This window comes from Hevea brasiliensis, chromosome 13 (assembly GCF_030052815.1).
Source record: "Hevea brasiliensis isolate MT/VB/25A 57/8 chromosome 13, ASM3005281v1, whole genome shotgun sequence".
Taxonomy (NCBI): Eukaryota; Viridiplantae; Streptophyta; class Magnoliopsida; order Malpighiales; family Euphorbiaceae; genus Hevea; species Hevea brasiliensis.
In genome coordinates this window covers 52,771,958-52,797,828 of record NC_079505.1, presented here as the reverse complement: position 1 = coordinate 52,797,828, position 25,871 = coordinate 52,771,958, and the positions used below count along the sequence as shown (strand labels likewise).

The 25,871-nt window shown below is 34.6% G+C and overlaps 1 long non-coding RNA gene and 1 pseudogene across 1 annotated transcript; both read right to left on the bottom strand.

Moving 5' to 3' along the window:
- Positions 1 to 145: 145 nt before the first annotated feature.
- LOC131171880 (metal tolerance protein C2-like) lies at positions 146 to 1,515 on the bottom strand (annotated as a pseudogene).
- A 14,127-nt stretch (positions 1,516 to 15,642) lies between these two features.
- On the bottom strand, positions 15,643 to 24,275 carry LOC131171881 (uncharacterized). The gene is made up of 2 exons (XR_009142530.1): positions 24,076 to 24,275; positions 15,643 to 16,496 (listed from the first exon to the last, which is right to left on the bottom strand). It is a non-coding gene; the product is annotated as an uncharacterized LOC131171881 (long non-coding RNA).
- Between the last annotated feature and the right edge of the window lie 1,596 nt (positions 24,276 to 25,871).

The window sequence follows — 25,871 nt, the reverse complement described above, 5'->3', positions numbered from 1 at the left end:
CCTTAGTGAGCTTATGGACAGCCTGACCCATTACAGGCTTGCCCAATTATATGACCCAATTCATTTAGATATTGCTAATTACTAAACTTATTATTTGATATCATTTTTTAATCTGTCAATAAGTCTAACAATTGATTATTGCTAATCCATATTCAGATACAAATAAATAATCCAACATATGCTAATCATGCTTGTATGCAATCTAGATATACCAATTGTACTGTTTCTAATGAGTGATAAAAATAAAAACTATAAATGGCGGTTTCAATCTAAAGCCGTTCTTACTGACTCTCATCCAAAAATGTGGGCCTTAATCATAAGCAGTCTGCAATGTAAGATCCTGTATGCCCATATCATGATACAAACCATGCAAAAACTGTAATGTTGGTCGATCATGCATCCCCTTCTTCACCTGAACTGAAAGTGAACTAAAAACATGACCAGGCACTAATTCCCAAAATCCAGCTTGAGAAACTTCATTAACTTCTTCACGAACAGTAATCTGACTTAGGCATTTGCTCAATGCTGAAGAAGGAATACTAGGTGGCGCCATTTGAAGGAAGATGCCAACAATCAATTTAAACAGTGGCATGACAAGCATAAAAGCTGCAACTGAAACTAGCCCCAAACATAAGACTTCAGCATTGTCAACGCCGAGGGACAAAAACCAGCTTGCCAATATCAAACCTGCACTACGAATGGAATCAGCAACGAAATGCAAGCAAACTGAGTGGTAATTCATGTCTTCTGCTATTCTGTAGACAAGACTAATGCGATCATAGTTCCTAAAGAACCAAACAACAATAAGATTAATCAGTAAATTTGTCACCGCCGAAACAATCAAATAATGCTTGTGCTCGGATTCTTCTTGTATGAATGCATGAAGTGTCTCCACTGACATGGAAAATGACATGAACAAAAGAAACAGACCATTAGTGAAAGCAGCCAAAACTTCCAGCCATTTGTACCCATAAGCGTATACGCAATCAGGCTTTCTCCAAGAAGCAGCCATGGCCCAAAAAGAAAACGTTAATAGAGCACAACCAAATGTCAGATGAGATGCATCAGATATCCAACCAACACGCCCCGTAAAGAGCCCAATTCCGCAGTAGAACACGCAACATTAAGCGAAATCATCATCAAAAGCCTCTTCATTTGCCTATTCCCGGACCTAAACACCCCTAATATGGAAATAACAGAATGCAGAACTGATAATGCCTTCCTATCCTTGTTAGAGCCTTTTGCAGTCTCGAAAATGCTTTCGCTTTCGTAGTCATCAGAGTAAATCGCCGGTGGCACGTATACGCCCGAAACAGTAAGGGAAAGCAGAGGATTCATCGTCTCATTCGATATAATGGAAATCGGAGAGTGCGGCTTTCCAGATTGATGGTCAAATGAAGACTGGCGACTATAAGTGCACCTACGATCGCTTGCAGCGAATCCGAAATCTCCAGTCCATGGATGCTGCCAATCGGCTTATCGAGTCTGATACTTACATGAATTGCTTTTCTCCATTAGTGAAAAACCAGGAAATCTGAACAGAAGTCACAGACCCTGACTAAGATTTAAAACCCTTTGGCGGATTTGAAATGCAGAGAGAATTGCAATGATCACACATGGGACTCATACGTGTTAATTACAGCAAGCACTTGGCATCAGCAGTAGGGAAAAATTAGAGTTCAGTTCTTTCGATCTAAAAATTTCCAATTTTCGATTTTCAATTCGTTAGCTTTGATTTGATAATCAAATTTATATTCATTATATTTTTACTAATAATATATTATTTATCATTATTATTTTTATAATTTTATTAATAATATTTAATTTATAATTATTTTTTATTAATAATAAATTATTTATGAATTTTATAAGAAAAAAAATGATTAAAAATGTATTTACATTATATTCTTTTTAATTAATTTAATTATAATCGATAATTAATTAATTTCGATTAACAAATTCAATTAATCTAGTGCCCATCTCTTTGCCTTTCTTGAAAAAGTCTCCTCGTGCGATTAATAATGACCTCCTTGTGTAGCACATTGGTTATGTTGACGTTACAATTTGGTCATAAAATTCATAATTAATGACCCGCGTGTGCAACACATTGTGTTTTATTTTTCTAGGAATATGATTCTTATACCCTCCATGGGATAAATCTCCATCCTTAAAATTGGAACTCACGAGCCAAATTAGTTAAGCAACATTTATATAAAAATACAAGATACATTTTTTTTATAAGCAAAAGTTATTTATTAAGAATTAAGTCAGAAAAACTTAACTAAGCCCCGTTGATGATAACGTAACAAAGGCTAATATGGCTTAAACTTAAAACTTCTTAATCCTAAAGTAGTAAACTCATGTAAATTAATTTACTATTAGATGATTAACATTGCATTATACGTTAACTAATGAGTTTTAAATTAGTAGTATTAGAGTTTGCCAATGAAATTATAAAATTTTAAATTTAAACCTGAGTCAAAATTAAATGGCTTGAAATCTATCGGTTGCAAATCGTAGTGCCAAAATTTTAAAAAGATTGACGTACAACACTTTCTTTTTTTTTTAAATTTTTTTAGTAGAAATATTTGAAAAGTGAAGATTTGAACTTAACTCTGTCAAATGAATGATGTGTCTTCAACCATTGGACCACGTAAAGATAGGCTTGCAATAGAATCTTACTTGGCCATCAATTTGGAAAAATTTTCCGCACTAAATTAGTTATAGTGGACCTTCAATTCTTAAAATTCTTGTAAATTTCCATGTGGGCCTGAAAAATCAAGGGATCCTCTCATACAGAAACATTGCAAGTAGAGAATTGTAAAAAAGCATCCGGCCATTAGCAAGATTCTTTGCATTTGTTATGTGAGTCTCTTCATGTTATTGTTATATGAGCACTTTAAATCAATTGGCAACCCAATAAAAAATAATCAAATTGAATAAAAAAAATTCAAAAACTACTTCCAAAAGCAATAAAATTACACTTTAATTATTCAAATTTGACTCTGTTATATGAGTGATATATTTTTTGCTATTGAACTAAGGCAAGCTTTGCAAATTCTAAAGTTACACTTTGGTCATAAAATTCATCACTGCAAGAATTACTAACCATAGAATTTCATTGGTAATTTACTAACGCTTTACTGACGAAAAAATAAAATAAAATTTAAACTAATTTGTACCAATGAAATTACCGACCGATTACTGACGAACTCTTTATCGGCGATGCAATTTCGTAGGTAAAAGTGGTGCCTAATATTGGCGGCAAAATTAGCGACCAAATTAAAAAAAATAATGATGAAAAGATTCGTTAGTAATTACTGACTAATTCATATTTAGTCAGTAATATTAAAAAGAAAACTTAAAAAAATTCAAAAATGTAAAAAATTTTACTTGCGAAAATTTTTCATCAGCAATTACTAACAAACTTTTTTTTTTGTAGGTAATATTACGAAGAAAATAAAAAATAAAATTTTAAAATAAATACCTATAAAAATTTTTTGTCAGTAATTACCAACAAAATCATTTTTTGTAGGTAATATTAAGAAGAAAATAAAAAATAAAATTTTAAAATAAATACCTACAAAAATTATTCATCGATAATTACCAACGAATCATATTTAGTCGGTAATACTGAGAAGAAAATAGAAAAGAAAAATTTTAAAAAGCTTAAAAAATTTTACGTACAAAAATTTTTCGTCGATAATTACCAACGAACTCGATTTTGTCTGTAATATTAAGAAAGAAATAGAAAATAAAATTTTTAAAATAAATTACCTATAAAAATTTTTCATCGGTAATTACCAATGAACCATATTTAGTCGGTAATACTAAAAAGAAAATAGAAAAGAAAAATTTTTAAAAACTTAAAAAATTTTAGCTACGAAAATTTTTCGTCGGTAATAACCAACGAACTTGATTTTGTCGATAATATTATGAAAGAAATAGAAAATAAAATTTTTGAAATAAATTACCTATGAAAAATTTTTATCGGTAATACTAAGAAAAAAATAGAAATGAAAAATTTTAAAAAGTTTAAAAAATTTTACTTACGAAAAATTTCCGTATGTAATTATCAACGTATCATATTTTTGTTAGTAGTATGCCCTATAGTATATCATTGTATTGTATCATGTAAATATTTATTCCCATTTAATGGAAATTATTCTTTTCATTTATATTCGAATGGTTTGAATTTAATTGAAAAAATCCTTTAATATCTTGTTAGATGTTCTATTTTTAAGTTGTTAAGAATATGAGTGATAAAACATTGTAGCACAAGATATTATAAATTCAGTTCACAATCAAGGAAATCTCATTGGGCATGATTTATCAGGATTGATTGTCACTTATGTTTGTATCCATGGATTAGTATGAGATACTAATGGGATGGAATGGTGAGTCTCATGCCATAAGACAAACATGATAGGCATTTATGAGATAAATGGCGAATCGGTGACACAAAATGACTTGTATATGGAGTTTACTCTTGTCAATATAAAGTCATCTAGATCATACTAGTACATATAATCCCTTGACCTGAGATAACATAATTATCTTATATATAGGTAGTTTGAGTTTGATACTGCTTTCATACTTGTACTATGTATGCGTATATTGGTATGTGTTGGCTTCGACTAATTACATATGGAGATAGGTGTTAGTCAAGATGGGATCCGTTACCCTAAGTAAATAGGGATAAAATCCTATGTCCATTTAGTTGTTCTTGATGAATTCAAGTTCCTAGCCAGGACATATAGACTTAGTCAGAAAAGAGTTTCTGATAGGAAAGTCTTATTAATCAAGAATTGGAATTAAAAGAGGATATATGATTCCAAGCAAAAAAGTTTGACATAAACCATGACTCTAGCTGGAATTGAGATTTTGTAACGAAAAGATTCTAGTGCATGGTACGTATGATCAAGGTTCATGAATTGAAGAATTAATTCAGAACTAGTTGGGTAGTCATGGTACATTATGCTAGATGACAACCATGATTTATAAAAACTTAAATGAAAAGGAAATTTTATTTTAAGTTGGAATGGTTCCAATAATATTAAGGAGTTAATATTATTCTCATTGCCAATTAGTAATGAACCTGGTAAGTCACACACATAAGAGCAACTTGATCAAAGCAAGATTAATTTGATTAATTAATTAAATGATTTAATTAATTAATTGAATTAATAAATTTAGTTTGTAATTAGATTACAAAGTTTCTAACATGACTTAAAACTAAATTTGCCTATGAAAGTATTCAAGTTAATATTTAAAGTATTTAAATATAAACTTGAATGAATAAGCATATGAAAGATTATGGACTTAGTCAAAATTTATACAAGTTTGACTTGTCAAATTTTGACAATTTTGACCACTTTGACTTGATAAAAAATGGGAGGAAATTCTAATTAATTAATGGTTAATTAAATAGTTTAATTAGTATTTAGAATACTAATTAATCAAGGTTAATTTTCTTAATTGAGATTAAAGGAATGACATATGAACCAATCATAAGATGAAAACTTATTCAAGAGTTGAATGAGAGTTGGACACTTGTCATTTTAATTTTAATTAAAGGAAAATTAACATAAATATAAAAGGAAGAAAAGAGAAGATATTTTTATTATCTTATTCTTTCTTCTTTGTGCCATTTATCTCTCCCACCAGAGAGAATTTTTCTTCATCTTCCTTTGCTCAATTTAAGAGTGTTAAGTGTTAATACACTTGAATTAATCTTGAGAAAGCATTTTTCGTCACTTCCAAAGAAAGAAAACCAAGAAAATCTTCTTCTTATCTCTAGTCCATCTTGGCTGAACCATAAGGAGCAAGGATTAAGAGTTTTTGGTTTGATCAAGGGAGCTTTGATTAAGGGCTTGTGTGGACAAGCTAGAGGGCTAGCACTTGATAGTCTTTACTTCCCGGAATAGGTAGTGGAATTATGATTCTGCGCCTTAGGGGTAAAAAATTCTCCAAACCCTAACTTATTAGAATTTGGGGATTTTATTTCCTAATGGCTAAGTAGACTTGTTAGCAATTAATTATGACCAAAACTATGTGTGTTTTGTAATGGTATAAAGTGTTTATGTATGTTATATGAAACCTAAGGTTATAAATTTTAAAATTGTTAACTTTGCACCTTAAAGCTTGTTTAGTAGCATTTTTCTTTCAATTTTATCAGTAATTCATCGGTAAATCACAAAAAGCGTGAAATTCTCACATCGTTTATGAATAAATATGAAAGCATTAAGTTTCTCTATAGAAAGAAAACCACTCCCCAAGATAGAGTAATTATGGCATAGCCACTATGTGGCGCCTACTTTAGACCCCACTAGTTTTTTTTTTTTAAATCATTTAAATATTAAAAAATTAAAAAATAATTTTACATTTGAATTAAAATAATTAATATTTAATTTAAAAATAATAAAAATTTAAAAAAAAAACAATAAATTAAAAATTAAATTTAATTCAAAATTTTAAATTAAATTAAATTTAAAATTAAATTAAATTAAATTTAAAAGTTAATTTAAATTAAAAATTAAATTAAAAAATGTGGAATAAAAATTAATTACAAAAAGTTATTATTAGTAATTACCTACGATAATTTATTGTCATCGGTAATTGCCAACGAAAAATATTGTCGGTAAATAGTCGAAAATTTATAAGCATGCAATCTCCCATGAAATTACCTACAAAAAATATTCTAATTTACCTAAAAAAAAATCGTCAGTAAATTTAGTGATAACATTTTTTTGTCAGTAAAAATTACTTACGCTAGAATTTATGAACAAAAAAATTTCGTTGGTAATTTGTCTATAATCTTGATTACCAACAAAATATAGACATATTTGATCAGTACTTTTCGTGATTATTTTTTTAATTTCTTGTAGTGCATGATGACTTAGGCGTGTAACACATTGTGTTCTATTATTCTAGTGGCCATGGAAAAATGAATGAGTGGCACTGGTGCATGCACTTGCAATGTGTTTCCACTGGATTGCAACCAAATCGGAAAGTGAATCATTAAATCGAGGACTTTTAAGTAATTTAACACCATATTTGTTTTCGTCTCAATTAATTCTATAATTTTATCAGAAATAAAATTTTTAAAAATCATAACAATATTTTTTTTTTTGGGCCTCCATATTGATATTGCTACCAAATTAACAATATCAGTTATCCAAATTATGCCAAACCATGCAAGGTAGAGCACTATAAATAGCATCCCATTGGCAAAGTTGTTGCACCAAACTGAATTTTCATGGAAAAATCAATGAGTGCTCTATTTACAATTTCTTTCCTCTGGATTGCAACCATTAGTGTTGGCCTCTGCTATGTACACTTCAATTCTGTTAGCATTCCAAGCGAGAGAGACGCTCTTTTGAAGTTCAATCATGAGCTCAAAGATCCTTCAAACTGGCTTGCATCTTAGCTTGTTTGATTTAATTGTTGGATATAACTGATAGTTATAATTGATAATAGGTTTTATTAGCTGATAGCTGTAACATAAACGCATATGTATCATTAGTTTAAAATTGTAATGAAAAATATTTTTTAAAAAATATTTTTTTAGAAAATATTTTTTATGGAAAATATTTTTCATATATAAGTTATTTTCAACAAAATAAACGAAATCTAATATTAATTATTTGATTAATTGATTAATTAAATTCATGTAATAAAGTCCTTGATTAAATTCAAAGACTTGACATATTAATGGAGATCATTGTAATGTGAGCCAAGTTCTTAGTTATTTAATCTAAATTGTTCTTATATCATTAAGATTAGGACATTAATGATCCGGTTAGTAATATATATGTGATGATCTCTATCCCCTTGTTCGGAATATAAAATTTTGCAAAATTTTAATTCAATTGATTTTTTTTTTTACTAATTCTCATGTTTGGAACGAAAAGAATTCATTTTTTTTTAATTTAAAAAATTTTTCATTTTAAAAGAAATAGAATTTATACATGATTGTGTGAGAATTCTTTTAGAATCTTTTATTGCAAATGATCTATTATAAATGAACCCTAAAGGATAGAGATTAGTTGATATCATTAAATAAATCTCATATATAGATGATACACATGGAGATATGATCATTGAATCGACTCAATTGATCAGAACATACCTAATATTACCTTTAAATTGTCAATAGGATATTCTCATGAAAATTATAGTGTAAAGAATTTCTTTGACTTGAGATCATCATAGTAATTAACAAGATATATATTATACTCTGATTCTAATGCCCTAGGGTGCTTAGTTGAAAGGATATTGGGTATAATTAAATACTTGTAGAATTAATGATCGATCAAGAAAGAATCTATCGACTCTTGGGAATGAGTTTGAGCTCTATATTGTCATTAATTATAGCAACTAATTAAGATGTTGACTAGGGTAATTGAATGAATGAAGAAATGAGTTTCTTAGGTCGTTCACTAGTCGGTTATGATTGATATCAAACATATATGGTTGGTAGCCTATTGGAGTTTGACAATTAAATCATACACCAGAGTTAACCTGGAGCTGTAAATGATAGAAGGACATTATTCTTCTGAAGGTTCTTGACAATAAATAATTTTACTTCATGCTATCTAGTCGTTAAGGAGTGTTACTCGATGTTAACCTTAATTAATAAATCAAAAGTGTTTAATTTATTACCGGCTTAGTGCATGTTTGGATTAACTGTTGAATACAACTGATAGCTGTTAGTGATAGTCATTCTTTGTTAGCTAATAGTGACAATGATAACTTATGATAATAGTGCTTTATATTAAGTGTTTGGTAAAATTATATTTAGCTGTTGCTGTTAATATGTGAAATGACTAATAATGGTATATATCATATAATTTATTTTATTATTTAAATAAATATAAAATTATAAATTTATTACATTATATTATTTATTCTATTATTAAATTAAATATATAATTATTAAATTAATATATTATATTATTTAAATAAATATATAATTATTAATTTTTTATATTATATCATTTATTTTATTATTGAAATAAGAAAATAATTATTTTTTAAGATAGTTGAATAATTTTAAAAATATAAATAAAATAATAAAATAATTATTATTGTTAATAGAAAATTTTATAATTAATTTTAAGTTTTTGGATATAAATAAATATTTTATATTTTATGTTATTAATAAAAAATATTTTAACAAAGTTGAAATACGTTAATTAAAATATTAAAATTACAAATAAAAAAATAAAAATATTAATAATATTAATTTTCAAGTTAAATAAAAAAGGATAATATGGTCAAAATAAAAATAAAATCGATCATTATCGGATGATGAAACAAATTTCTAAAAATAGAGTGATACAATCGCGGTGATGGGCATCATATCAGTTGCCCATCAGCTATCAGTTCTATTTTTTTAAACTTACCAAACACTACAATTTATCTGTTTGGGTGTCTATCAGCTATTAGCTGCACCCAACAGGTAAACCAAACACCCCCTTAGTATTGAACTTATGGAGTCGCACATTTACAAGTGTTCTAATTTTTGCTAATGAATTATTTAATTTATTATTTGATAATTAAGTTAGAGAATTTAATTTAATCAAATAATTAGAAATTAATAATCCAAAAGGAATGTTAATTATATTCATTGCTAGCACTAAGAAGTTAATTTGACATTGAAAATTTATTGGAAATCCTATTTGGAGTGGGAAATGAGAGAATATATATATATATATATATAGGAAGCCATTTTTCTTTTCTGTGAAGTACTTTATACACTATTCATTTGTTGATTTTTGTCCACAAAAGGCAAAAAGAAATGGTAACTTTTATAACCTGTTCTTGAGCTTTTTCTGGTATTTCACTTTTATTCATCAACTTCAATTTATTATTAAAAAATTCTTAAATTTTAATTTTATTTTACAAAAATTTCTCTAACTAGCTATAACGGTTTTTCATATTAAAAATAATAATAAAATTATTTTTTTACCTTATTTTCTCTCACATTCAAAAAATATCAGTAGTTTCAATCATCATATAGATTTATCATAAAAATATCAATTCTATCATAATGATCCATTTTTTGACAAGGAGAAAGTTATATCCTTGTTGAAAAGTATTAAATCTGCATTTGTAAATATTATACTATAATTTAGAGAAATTTTTTTAATCTAAAAATTTGCTATTACAAATCAGATGAATTTTAAAAAAGAAATTAAAATTTAAAAATTTTTTTAATAATAAATTAAAATTAAGGAACGAATGAAAAATAAGGCAAACTCGAAGAAGAGCTATAAAAACTGCCTAAAAGAAAAGTTGCTGGCATGTCTCATCCAAGTGTTATGTCAAGAAGAAAAAGGTTTTTGCTTTGACAAAAGTAGCTGCGCAAAAATCCATCGTAGACTAAAAATCCAAGTTAGGCGGAAATAATTATTTCTGGAGCTGATTTCATTTGAAGAGAATTTAGAGTAAGAATTCCAATAATTTTTGACAAATTTCATTGTTTGAGGAGTTGATAGCAAATGTTAGTCTGAGTGTGGATACGTATAGAGTCTTTGTATTATCGAAGAAAAATTAATTTTACATCAAAGACTCGTAATCGGGTATTTATACAAACTTTTTTATTGTAAAAAAAAAATTAAATGAAAATAGACCTTTATAAGATTTCTAATTAATATTTTCGCGTCATATTTTTTATTTTAATAAATTTTATTTATATAAATTAAAAAAAAAATTAACATGTATCCGAGTGCTACGCACTCATTTGTCTCCTCCATTTTTGCTATGAGATTGAATAGGAACCCTACAATTTTAGAATGCCCCTTGTTTGTAGCTATCCCTCTTAGTGACAACATAGACGTGAATATGGTTTTTTCGGGTAGCCTAGTGGTAGTGGATGGAAGGATTCTCCCAGCAGACTAAGCTCCTCTACTAGTAATGGATTTTGATGTAATTTTGGGAATAGATTGGCTGGTAACTCATTATGCCACTTTAGACTACAGGAACAAAAATGTATACTTTCATATAGCTAGTGTGGAAGAGTTTAGCTTTGATGGTGACAGGATTGTGGCTCCATATAACTTGATGTCAGTAATTAGTGCTAAGAAGATGTTGAGGTGTGGATGTCAGGGGTATTTGGCATTGGTGAGAGAAATCTATTGAAGGTGTTAATATGGAGGATGTTCCTGTTATCAGAGAATTTGTGGATGTCTTTCCTAAGGAGCTTCCAAGGTTGCCACCGGAGAGTGAAATAGAATTCTACATAGATATTGTGCCGGGCACAAACCCCATATCAATGCCACCCTACAAAATGGCACTAGTAGAATTGAATAAACTGAAGGAGCAACTACAAGAGCTTCTGGACAAGGGTTTTATCTAGCCAAGTACTTCCCCCTGGGGCACTCCTATTCTATTTGTGAGGAAGAAAGATGGGTCCTTAAGGTTGTGTATTGATTATAAACAGCTAAACAAGGTGACTATGAAGAACAAGTACCCACTTCCTCGGATTGATGATTTGTTTGATCAGCTCCAAGAGGCTAGATTCTTTTCCAAAATAGATCTACGGTCAGGCTACTATCAGTTGAGAATCAAGAATGAGGATGTGCCAAAGACAGCATTTAGGACTAGATATGGCCATTATGAGTTCCTGTTGATGTCTTTTGGACTCACTAATGCACCAGTGGGCTTTATGGACTTAATGAATAGGGTATTCAGGCCATTCCTGGACTGCTTGTCATTATTTTCATTGATGACATTCTGCTGTATTCTCAGACCAAGGAGGAGCATGTTTGGCATTTGAGGATGGTGTTGTAGACATTAAAGGAGCATCAGTTGTATGCCAAGTTTTCAAAATGCAAATTTTGGCTTGAAAGCATTTCAATCTTGGGACATATAATTTCTAGTGAAGGCATTCAAGTGGATCCTAAGAAGATAGAAGCAGTAACTGATTGGCTTAGACCTGATAGTCAGCGAAGTCACGAAGTTTTAGGCCTAGCTGGCTATTGTAGGCTCTTTGTATAGAATTTCTCCAGAATAACAGCTCCCCTAACCAAGTTAACTCGGAAGAATGTATCAGTCATTTGGACAGATGATTGTGAGGAGAGCTTCCAAAAGCTTAAGGAGTGCCTAACTACAGCCCCTGTACTGACATTACTTATAAGTGGTCAAGGATATATTGTGTATTGTGATGCCTCGAGAGTTGGATTGGGGTGTATTTTAATGCAACATAGAAAGATAGTGGCTTATGCATCAAGGTAGCTGAAGAGGTATGAGCAAAACTATCCCACCCATGATTTGGAAATGGCGGCTATAGTTTTTGCATTGAAGATCTGGAGACACTATTTGTATGGTGAAGTGTGCGAGATATACACCGACTACAAGAGTTTGAAGTACATCTTCCAACAGAGGGATTTAAACTTAAGGTAGAGGAGATGGATGGAGCTTCTGAAGGACAATGATTGTACCATCCAGTAACATCCTGGGAAGGCCAATGTGGTAGCAGATGCTTTGAGCAGAAAATCTTCTGGCAACTTAGCGCACATATCAGCAAAAAGGAGACTGTTGATTCAGGAAATACATGAGTTGATGGATCAAGGTCTAATCTTGGATATTTCAGATGAGGGGGTATTATTAGCCCATTTTTCAGTAAGACCAGACCTACGAGACAAAATCAGAGATTCCTAGCATAGAGACCTACAATTGATGAAGATTATAGAAAGATTACAACAGGGTGAAGGTTGTGAATTTGGATTTGCTAATGATGGTGCTCTTATGCAAGGTTCCAAGATATATGTGCCCAACATGGACAACCTCAGGAATGAGATCATGCAAGAGGCACACTATACACTCTACAATGTCCACCCAGGCTCCACCAAGATGTACCATGATGTGAAAGATAAATACTGGTGAAATGGCATGAAGAGAGACATAGCAGACTCTATATCCAAGTGCTTAACCTGTCATAGGGTGAAGTTTGAACACCAGAGGCCATCAGGAAAGCCTCAAGAGATCCCTATCCCAAAGTGGAAGTGGGAAATGATTACCATAGACTTTATAACTGGGTTGCCTCATATCACACGGAGATATGATTCGATATGGGTAATTGTGGATTGTCTGACTAAATCAACTTATTTCTTGCCTGTGAAAACCACCTATTTTGTTACACAATACGCTAGGCTCTATATTCGAGAAATAGTCAGATTGCATGGAGTTCTTGCTTCCATAATATCTGACAGAGGGCCCCAATTCACTTCTCAGTTTTGGAAAAAGCTGCAGGAGGCACTTGGCACGCAGTTAAACTTTAGTACCGCCTTCCGCGCTCAAACAGAAGGGCAGTTCGAAAGGACAATTCAGACACTAGAAGATATGCTTCGCATGTGTGTCCTAGATTTTAGACGTTAATGGGATGATCAGCTACCCTTGGTGGAGTTTGCCTATAACAACAGCTATCATTACAATATTAGGATAACACCCTATGAGGCGCTGTATGGCAGAAAATGTAAGTCTCCTCTGTGTTGGATGAAAATGGGAGAAGCAAAGGTGCATGATGGAGACCTAGTATAATACACTTTTAAAATGGTTCCTTTAATTAGGGGACGATTGAAAATGGCTTTCAGTAGGCAGAAGAGTTATGCATATCCCAAACGGATGGATGTAGAGTTTGCAGTAGGCGATTACGTATTCCTGAAAGTTTCTCCGATGAAGGGAGTTATGAGATTTGGAAAGAAGGGCAAGTTGGAACCTCAATAAATTGGACCTTTTGAGGTTACTGACAGAGTCGGAGTAGTTGCCTATTGGTTGGAGTTACCACCCAGCCTTTCTCATGTTCACCCTGTGCTCCACATCTTCATGCTCAGGAAATACATACCTGATCCTTTTCATGTGCTGCAACCAGATACAGTAGAGTTGAATGACGACTTGACATTTGAAGAGTAGCTAGTAGCCATAGTAGACTACCAAGTGAAGCAACTAAGATCAAAATAGATCCCTATGGTTAAGGTTTTGTGAGGGAGCCAATCAGTGAAAGAATGCACTTGGGAGTCAGAGCGGGACATGCGTAGCAAGTACCGCTATCTGTTTAATATATAATTATGTTTCTTTATTCTGCCTTGTGTAAAATTTGAGGATGAATTTTCTGTAAGGGGAGAAGAATGTAACACCCATAATTTTTAAATAAATTATTTTATATGTAAATATTAATATTTTATTGTGTCAAATATTTTGAGAATTTTTTTGAAATTTTCTAAATTTTTAGAATCAGATTTGATTTTCCGAAAATGTGAAACTTTGATGACTTTTAAAAATTAATTTAAAGTCCACGTGGCAAAAATAAAATATATTTGGACTCTATAAAATTTTCTAAGCTTTTTGAAATTTTTGGGCCTCGTTTTTAGTCCCAAGGCAAAGTAAAAATTCACTTTTTGGGTATTTTGAATTGGACCGGCCGAATCGAACCGGACCGGGTCGGACCGGCCTCTTCCCCTTTTCCCCTCCCCTCTCCAGTGTCGTGCCTGTTGCCCTCCCTTCCCTCTCCTTTTTTCTCTCCTCCCTCCTCACCTCGCCGACCAGCCACCAACCCAGCCTTCCCCGGTAGCCAGCGCACCTCCAAGACGTCTCCCCACCGCCGGTCGACACCCCAGCTAGCCGAAAAATCATGCCAAAGCTCCCTTTATGCGAGCGCATTGTTTCGGCTTCCAAGGCCAATTCCAGGCGATTCGACTACCAATTGAATCGGGTCTTGTCCCAAAACCTATCTGCACCTCAAGAGCTTTCCATAGACACCAAGAACACAAAAATCCATCAAGCAATTTGTCTAATTTTTGCCCGAGAAGTTTTAGCTCATTTTGACGTTTAGGCTAGATTTCTCACAAACTGTGAACCCCACGAAAAATCCGAGAGTACCAGAGTGCTCCCCTCGACGAGAGCTTCGCGGCAATACCCATTTTAAAATTTTCTAACATCGTTTTCCAATGAGTCCCATGGAACTTCGTAGTATTTTTTCGGGCATTAAATGAGCTTAATAAATTTTGTAAGAATTATATACTAACTCCTGTGTTATGGGCTTCACGTAGGTATATTCGATTCATGGAAATTCGACTATCAATCGGGTCTGCATTTTCGGGCTGAACAAACAGGCGGCCTAGGCTATATCAGAACAGGGTCAATATTATAGGCTACTCTATTATTTTCAAACATCCCGAATACGTTTCTAGTATCAGAATTGGCATAGGTAAGCCCGAACCCTAAGTTTCCTTAATTATTAGGTTTCAAGTTTAGATTAAAAATCTATAAAATAATTGTGGGTAGTTAGAAAATTATAATTCCTTTTGTATTAGCTTATTAATATTGCTAAGGACCGCAGAGCAAAATTTTAAAATTTTTAAAGCTCATTTGGGTAGTTTTTGTTGCCACGACCCAACCTATGGGCCGGACCGGCACTAGGACCTGGGCCAGCCTAAAGCCCCCGAGGCCCGTAGTAAGCCTAACTGTTCATTAACCCAACTCTAAGGCCCATTTGGGCCCAGTATCAAGAAAACAAACGGACAGAGTCCGGCCATAAAATGGACTTTCCAACGGGGAGTTTTCGACTCACCCGACCTGTAAACACAATAAATACTCAATTGGGGAGCTCAGCTCACCCTCCACATACTCATATCCTCATAATAATAAATGAGAGCTCAGCTCCCTCATCCAATCCATTAAACATGCATATCATTATACGTTTACAGGTCCAACATGATAATAATATTACAGACCATAATCAATAAATACTTCTAACACATGCGAAAATTCTAGGAGTAAATAAAATTACACAAATATTGATAAACAACCTGCGAAGTAGAAAAGCAGGTTAACCCAGAATAAAATATCCTCCTGTGGCCTGTAAAAATTTTTGAACAGGAGTGAGCGTTCGACTCAGAGAGTAAAATATCAATTTTAACCATAATCTCTATAACTATCTAAAACTAATGCACCCTGTAGAGTGAAATGCAACATCAACAATATTTTCACATCATAACATCAAAAAGGTAAATTTGGAGCACTCACGCACCCTGTAACATCAATCATAATATATGGGAGCTGATCCCCTATACAGCTCTCTTAAATCCAACCTGGTGCCAGCGAAGAACTCAGCTCGGACTTCCACTTAATAACCAAATCGAGGGTCCCAGCGAAGAACTCAAGCCGTGACTACCCCTCGAAGGATCGGGTCCCAGCGAAGAACTCAAGCCGTGACTACCCGTCCTATCCATAGTCCACACCACATCACACGCACGCCAACGCACGCACACTGCTCCAAATTACCGCAACAACATTCATGGCACTTTAACAGTTATCAATGCAACATAAATCGTGCCTAGAGTTTAACTACATAATTATATGCATATAAGTGATGCATGGGCATGCTGACATATAATAATATCGAAATTACAATTAAAATTAATATTTTACTCACAGACTTGACGGCAATCACTGTGGCGGCTGGGCGGAGGAAGAAGGCTGTCCCGGCTCACCTGACAATTATATTACAATTATTTAATACAAATGACTCAATACAAATCAAGAAAAGACCCAATACGTCCTAAGTCGTGCCGAAAATCCGGCAGAGTCTCCCTTATACCTAGGACCTACCCAACCTGCAAAAGGGCTCAAAACACACTTCTATATCCACAATCCATATATCCACAACTCAATCACATCACACAGCCCCTCCTGGCCCCATCAAATCAATCATTCATCACAATATGTAAAATTTCAATTTAGTCCTTATAATTGATGATTTTTGCAAAAAGCGCTCAAATAAGCTCTAAAATTATAAAACTACGCTTGTGATCCTTAGAAATATTACTAAGCTATTGCAAAAGAATCGTAATTTTCTAAGCTACCACGAATATTTTATGGATTTTTAATCCTATTTAAGCACTAGAAAATTATGAAAAAGCAAGGTTCGGGTTTACCTTTGCCGATTCGACTTGAGAACGCTCGGGATGCCCGACAATGGTGGAGTAGCCAAAACCTCGATCCAATTCGAGACTTTTCCGAGTGGTCTGTTCGGCGGAAATTCACAGTCCGGACAAGCTGAATTCCGCGAATTGAGGATACCTACACGGCCCAATAATAATATATAAAAATCAGGGTGTTACATTCTTCCCCCTTACGTAGAAAATTCGTCCTCGAATTTTACACAAGGCGAATAAAGCACATGATTATACATTGAGCAGAGATAAAGGTACTTGCTACGCATGTCCCGTTCTAACTCCAGTGCACTCTTCCACCGATCGACTCCTCCACAAAACCTTAACCATAGGGATCTGTTTTGATCTCACTGCCTCACTTGGTAGTCCACTATGGCTACAGTTGCTCCTCAAATGTCAAGTTCTCTTTTAGCTCTATCACATCCATTTGCGAGACATGAGAAGGATCGGGAATGTATTTCTGAGCATGGAGATGTGAAACACGGGATGAACGTGAGAGAGGTTGGGTGGTAGCTCCAACCAGTAGGCAACTGCTCCAACTCTATCAGTAACCTCAAAAGGTCCAATATACCGAGGTGCTAACTTGCCCTTCTTTCCAAATCTCATGACTCCCTTCATTGGAGAAACCTTAAGGAATACATAGTCGCCATCGCAAACTCCACATCCCTCCGTCTGGTCCGTGATAACTCTTCCGCCTCTTGAAAAGTCAAGCTACTGCTCGATTAAAGGAACTATCTCTGAAGTGTACTGCACTAGGTTTACATCATGCACCTTCGCTTCCCCCATTTCTGTCCAACACAGAGGAGACCTACACTTTCTTCCATATAGTGCCTCATAGGGTGCCATTCCTATCTTTGGAGTGATAAGCTGTTGTAGGCAAACTCCACCAAAGCTAGTGATCATCCCATAGACCTCCAAAATCCAAAACACTCATGCGAAGCATGTCTTCCAGATGTTTGGATTGTCTTTCAATTTGTCCGTGCATGCGAGGTGGAAAGCCGTACTGAAGTTCAACTGTGTGCCAAGTGCCTCCTGCAACTTTCTCCAAAACCGAGAAGTGAACTGGGGCCCTCTGTCAGATATTATGGAAGCCGGAACTCCATGCAATCTGACTATTTCTCGAATGTAGAGCCGGGCATACTGTGCCACAGAGTATGTAGTCTTTACAGGTAAGAAGTGAGCTGATTTGGTCAAGCTGTCTACAATTACCCATATCGAATCATATCCTCACGTGGTACGAGGCAACCCAGTCACAAAATCCATAGTGATCATTTCCCACTTCCATTCTGGGATAGGGAGCTCTTGCAGCTTCCCTGACGGTCTCTAGTGTTCAAACTTCACCTTCTGACAAGTCAAGCACTTGGACACAAAGTCTGCTATGTCTCTCTTCATGCCATTCCACCAATAGCTATCTTTCACATCATGGTACATCTTGGTGGAACCTGGGTGGACACTGTACAGTGTGTAGTGTGCCTCTCGCATGATTTCATTCCTGAGGTTGTCCACATCGGACACACATATCCTAGAACCTTGCACTAGGGCGCCATCATTGGCAAATCCGAACTCACCACCTTCACCTTGCTGTACTCTTTCTATAATCTTCATCAATTGTTGGTCTCTGTGCTGGGAAACTCTAACTCTGTCCCTCAAGTCTGGCCTCACTGAAAAGTGAGCCAACAATACCCCCTCATCTGAAAGATCTAGGATTAAACCTTGATCCATCAACTCATGTACCTCCTGAATCAACAGTCTCTTCTCTGCTGAAATGTGCGCCAAACTGCCAGAAGATTTTCTGCTTAAAGCATCTGCTACTACATTGGCCTTCCCAGGGTGGTACTGGATGGGGCAATCATAGTCTTCCAGAAGCTCCATCCATCTCCTCTGTCTCAAGTTTAAATCCCTCTGTTGGAAGATGTACTTCAAACTCTTATGGTCGGTGTATATCTCGCACACTTCACCATACAGGTAGTGTCTCCAGATTTTTAGTGCAAAGACTACAGCCGCCATTTCCAAATCATGGGTGGGATAGTTATGCTCATGCCTCTTCAGCTGCCTTGAAGCATAAGCCACTACTTTTCCATTCCGCATCAAAACACACCCTAGGCCAACTCTGGAGGCGTCACAGTACACGGTGTATCCTTCACCGCTCATAGGTAGTGTTAACACAGGGGCAGTGGTTAGACACTCCTTATCCTCATCATTATAACTGACTCTATCGAGCTCTCTTCCTGTCCTTTGCATCTTATCCACTTCCCTTTTCCTATTTTTGGTATTTTTGGTATCATTTCAACCTGCTGTACTTATTCCTTAATTTTAGTCTTATCTCATCCTTACACCTTTTCCTTCAAAGATGTCTATCCCATCATCAACTTTAACTTTCTTTTTATTTCTTAGTCTTATCTTGAATACTAGTTTCATTACTTCAAGAATTCTAACCCTATGATTTACTCCTACCAGCACATTCTTCACCTTATGTAACACTTATAATTACTCATAGAAATTTTTTTTTTTTCTTGTATCCCCTTTTTTCCAACTTAACTATCAGAACATTATCATTCCCTATCAGCCTTAGTAGGAAATTGCTTATCCTGGATGAATATGAGCCCCATAAACTATAAGTTCCATCTGAACTAACACGGCTTTAGGAAATATGTGTCATGCCTTAATTCCAAACAAGATACTTCACGTGTTCATTCTCCTTAATATAATCATATATACTGCCCATAGCTTTCTAAACTTCAACCTCAAATTACCCATCAGCAACAATTTCATCTATTGAATCTCAACCATAAATAGTACTTCCTCAATCTCATAGTTTAAAACAGTTGCAAGCCTTAGTAGCTAACTCAATTTAACTCCTGTCATTACTCTTTTCGTCCTTTCATACTTAATACTAGGTATGCACTTACTGTCATTCTCATATCAGGAAATTATGTATGAATTTGTGCCTACTAAACTCTCAATAACTAGGTCTCCTTGACTCAGTTTCTGTTCCTTATATAACCTTCTAGAACCAAAAGCACAAGCTAAACTTGAAAAGAAAGAAAATATCCTCTTATATTCAACTACACCCGATTGTCATATTATAACGTTTCACCTAAGTTTCTTGGTCTTTCTCTCCAAATTTCACCATCTCCTAGCACAATTATGCTCTACCTATAAGGTATCATCTGCATGAACCCTTTACCGTACCATTTTCCTTCTTGACATAATATTTTATAATTTATTAACTTTACTTATACTCGACCTATGATTCATATCTATCATCGTTTTTATTGTGCCCTTAACTTTTGTTGATTCCTGAAAGATTTCTCTCACTAATAAATTCTTCCAACACTAATTCCACCCTTATCTAGGGTCATTAATTTGATCCTTGAACTTTCTAGTGATTTATAACCATCCAGACTTGTCACTTTTCGTTCTACCCCTACTATTGTCCTGTCGTTATTGCTTCACTACAAAGTGATTCTGTTGATCACACTAAAAATGTTTGCCTGACATTCATAACGAACCTCTAACTACCTTCTCACTATCTCAAAAGTCTAACCTAAAACCTATGTGTCATTATCTATCATTCTTTTCCTCTCATCATACCTATTTGATCCCTTAGACTGACTTTTATTCAACTTACTGCTTACTAACTTCTCTTTCTCTACCTATTTAGGTAGTCCGCAATACCATCGCACACCTTCTAACATTTACTCATTATTATTGTATTCCATACCTCCATCACTTTTCTCACTAATGTGGTCCCATTTTGGGTTTTCCATCCTTGTCATTCTCCTTGCCAAGAATAACACTTAGCCTATCCTATATCTTAACTTTGTTCCTTTTATTATGCGCTCTTTAGGTTGTCCTTTCATTTATTTCCTTTGTCTTACCCAAAATAGAACTTGACTATTCTATCCTGGTTCCATTCTTCTTCCTAACATAATAGCTATACTTGCTAACTATATCTTTCGAGTCTCTATCGCGTTATCATATATGTCTTTGATACTCAGATTTGGTCCTTTGACCACTCTAGCTAGTACTTCCACTAGCATTTAGATTATATTGCATCTGCAATCAATTGCCCAAACTTTCATTCTGCACTTTCTTTATCCATTGGCCTTCTGTGATTTATCTTCGCTAATTTATTACTCTTAACACTATTATAATTAGATTATACTATTGTTTTGAATAATTTGAAATTAGAAAGGAACTCAAAGAAATTACAAATCATACTTTTATTGTATGATCTCTATTCTTATCCATTAGCTTACATAATACCCTTACTACCTCGAGAACTGATTCTGCAGTAATTTTATTTATTATTATTATTATTATTATTATTATTATTATTATTATTATTATTATTATTATTATTATTATTATTATTTTCCATGTTTACTCAATTCCAAAACTTAAGATTTCGGGCACCCAAACCCGTCATCCAATTCAAAGGATTTACATCCATCGTGATCTGATTATATATGATTCCTATAATGGAACTTGTATCCTCTCCAGGATACCATAGCCAACTACTCTCTACCACACTCTACAGTCCCATCTGGGACACTATTCCATAAGTCATCATTATCAGTAATAACCTTCGATCCATTCTGAAAAGATAGGACTATATCCTAACTTGCTGCAACAAAGGTACTACATCTACCACCTTGCCAGAACCATGTCAAGTTAATGACTCTTTTATCATATCATAGCTCTATAAATCATCAATTCATAGTTTCGACCTTCTCTAGGTAGTAGAGTTGTACTTTATTCCATACTGAGACACACAAGGGATACTATTCTCACTCTATAAGTGTCACCTTTACTTTGCAACTAGTCCGAAACCTCTGGTCTGATGGCAACTCTTGATGTAACTCTAGCTCATGCTGGGGTAACTGAGTCACTGACTCTAGTTATCACCCAACTGTGACCTTTCAATATTCTAACTCTAGACTCTTAGCCAGGAGTTCCCAACTCCTCTGCAAATATAGAACTCTGTTCTGGCATAACTGTACCAAAACAGAAGCCATCTCAAACACCCTCATTATGGAGCACCACGGGGATGCACGCAGCTCTACACAATAATCTCATGTCGGTGCAATTTACAGAGCAGACATCGAGAACATTGTATAGTTACTACGATCGTCACAGGACTAGGTCTCCTAATTTCTTATGTCTACTGAATCTTATATTATCAAAAACTTATTCTCGACGGGTCATCTCGATGACCGCCAGAGTGGTATCCTCATCCTTATCTAGGGCACTGTACTTTTAAGACTCACTTTTATGTACTCGTGTCTTACACGAAATGGGCACACCATTTAAACCCATACTGACAAAAATATAACATTTCTTGGAGTACGTATCCTCATGATAGATCTCACATGTCTACTAACTCTATTTCACATTTCTGTGTACTCCACGAAAATCAAGACACTAACTGAGGTAATCTTATATTCCCGAGGTATAACGTAGAATCTAGAAACAAAGAATTACAGGAAAAGGCGAAATGTAATCCTATACTCGCATGTGACTCCTAGTAGACTATTCCCAACACTTAGATAATTTTTCCCTATGAATCTGGAGCCTAAGCTCTGATACCACATTTGTCACGACCCAACCTATGGGCCGGACCGGCACTAGGACCTGGGCCAGCCTAAAGCCCCCGAGGCCCGTAGTAAGCCTAACTGTTCATTAACCCAACTCTAAGGCCCATTTGGGCCCAGTATCAAGAAAACAAACGGACAGAGTCCGGCCATAAAATGGACTTTCCAACGGGGAGTTTTCGACTCACCCGACCTGTAAACACAATAAATACTCAATTGGGGAGCTCAGCTCACCCTCCACATACTCATATCCTCATAATAATAAATGGGAGCTCAGCTCCCTCATCCAATCCATCAAACATGCATATCATTATACGTTCTGGTCCAACATGATAATAATATTACAGACCATAATCAATAAATACTTCTAACACATGCGGAAATTCTAGGAGTAAATAAAATTACACAAATATTGATAAACAACTGCGAAGTAGAAAGCGAGTTAACCTGAATAAAATATCCTCCTGTGGCCTGTAAAAATTTTTGAACAGAGTGAGCGTTCGACTCAGAGAGTAAAATATCAATTTTAACCATAATCTCTATAACTATCTAAAACTAATGCACCCTGTAGAGTGAAATGCAACATCAACAACATTTTCACATCATAACATCAAAAAGGTAAATTTGGAGCACTCACGCACCCTGTAACATCAATCATAATATATGGGAGCTGATCCCCTATCTGACTCTCTTAAATCCAACTTTGGTGCCGAAGAACTCACTCGGACTTCCACTTAATAACCAAATCGAGGTCCCAGAAGAACTCAAGCCGTGACTACCTCGAAGGATCGGGTCCCGAAGAACTCAAGCCGTGACTACCCGTCCTATCCATAGTCCACACCACATCACACGCACGCCAACGCACGCTGCTCCAAATTACGCAACAACATTCATGGCACTTTAGATTATCAATGCAACATAAATCGTGCCTAGAGTTTAACTACATAATTATATGCATATAAGTGATGCATGGGCATCTTTGACATATAATAATATCGAAATTACAATTAAAATTAATATTTTACTCCACAGACTTGACTGGCAATCATGGCGGTGGGCGGAGGAAGAAGGCTATCGGCTCACCGACAATTATATTACAATTATTTAATACAAATGACTCAATACAAATCAAGAAAAGACCCAATACGTCCTAAGTCGTGCAGAAAATCCGTGAGTCTCATATACCTAGGACCTACCCAACTGCAAAAGGGCTCAAAACACACTTCTATATCCACAATCCATATATCCACAACTCAATCACATCACACAGCCCCCTCTGGGCCCATCAAATCAATCATTCATCACAATATGTAAAATTTCAATTTAGTCCTTATAATTGATCATTTTTGCAAAACTGCTCAAATAAGCTCTAAAAATTATAAAACTACGCATGATCCTTAGAAATATTACTAAGCTATTGCAAAAAGAATCATAATTTTCTAAGCTACCACGAATATTTTATGGATTTTTAATCCTATTTAAGCACTAGAAAATTACGAAAAAGCAAGGTTCGGGTTTACCTTTGCCGATTCCGACTTCGGGAACGCGCTCGGGATGCCTGACAATGGTGGGGTAGCCAAAACCTCGATCCAATTTGGAGACTTTTCCGGTAGCTAGTCTGTCTGGCCGGAAATTCACAGATCCGGACAACTGTCGAATTTCCGCGAATTGAGGATACCTACACGAAGCCCAATAATAATATATAAAAAATCAGGGGTGTTACATTTGTAAAAAAGATTAATTGTAAGGACTAAATTGTAATTTTTCAAAACTATAGTTGTTGACTGTTTGGATAGGCCCAGGAGGGGCCATGTGATGTGATTGAGATATGGTTGTGTGATTTAAGATATAAAAGTATATTTTCAATCCTTTTGCAGGTTGGGTAGGTTCTAGGTATAAGGGAAACTCTGTCAAATTTTCGGCACAACTTAGAGTGTCTTTGGTTCTTTTTAAGCTTATATTGAGTCAATTATATTAAATAATTATAATGAAATTATCAGGTGAGTCGGGACAACCTTTCTCCTCCGTCCAGCCGCCACAGTTACCTCAGTTCACGTCTATGAGTAAAATATTGATTTTAATTATAATTTCAATATTATTATATATTCAGGCATACCCATGTATCACTTATAAATACATATCTATGTAGTTAAACACTAGGCACGTTTTATATTACATTCTTAATTGATGAAATGATATGGATGTTCTTTTATGGTAATTTGGAGCAGTGTGCGTGTGTTGGTGTGCGTGTGATGTGTGGTATTGGATATGGACAGGATGGGTAGACACAGCTGGAGCTTGACTTGCTAGGACTTGATCCTTTTAAGGATAAGTTGAGGTAGGCACGACTCAAAATGATCTCGCTAGCCCCCGCATTTTATCTATTAAGCGAAAGTCCAGCTTTAGATGTACTCGCTGGCAGTTGTTGGATTAAGAGAGTTGTATAGGGGATCAGCTACCATATATGTACTGTTTGAATATTATATGGATGTGTGAGTGCTCTAAATTACCTTTTTGTTATTCATGATGCGATTTGTATGAAAACTATGAAGGTGTTGCATTCCACTCTTTAGGATACATTAGCCTTAGATAACTATAGAAATTGTAATTAAAATCAATATTTTACTCTATGAGTCGAACGCTCACTCCTGTTCACCTTATTTTTCCAGGATACAGGAGATTTCTTGTTGAGTTTTAACCTGCCTCTCTCCTTCGCAGGTCATTTAGTAATATTTGTTATGTTTTGTATAACTTTACTAAATTCTAGAACTCCGCATGTGTTAGAAGTATTTTATTTGAATTGGGTCTGTAATATAATGCCGTGTTGGATCTGTAAATTTATTAGATGCATGTATGATTGGATTGGATGAGGGAGCTGAGCTCCCATTTGATTTTATGAAATGTTGAGTATGTGAAGGGTGAGCTGAGCTCCCCAAATTGATATATATTGTGTTTACTAGTCAGGTGAGTCAAAAACTCTCTGTTAGGTGGTCCCTATTACGGCCGGACTCTGTCCTGTTGTTTTCTTGAAATTGGGCTCAATATGGGCCTTGGGATTGGGTTAAGAAATAACTAGGCTTACTACGGGCCTCGGGGGCTTTAGATTGGCCCAGGTTCTAGTGCTGGTCCGGCCCATAGGTTGGGTCGTGACAATGAAATCATAGTGGGACTTTCCATCCTTAATAATATTGGAAAATTTCTTGGAAAAGTGAAATTGAAAGGATCTTTCCCCGATAGTGTATGAAAATTTTGTCTTTTTTTTTTTAAAATAAATTCTAATATTTACACAGTTTTTATATTCACATACCAAGCTGCC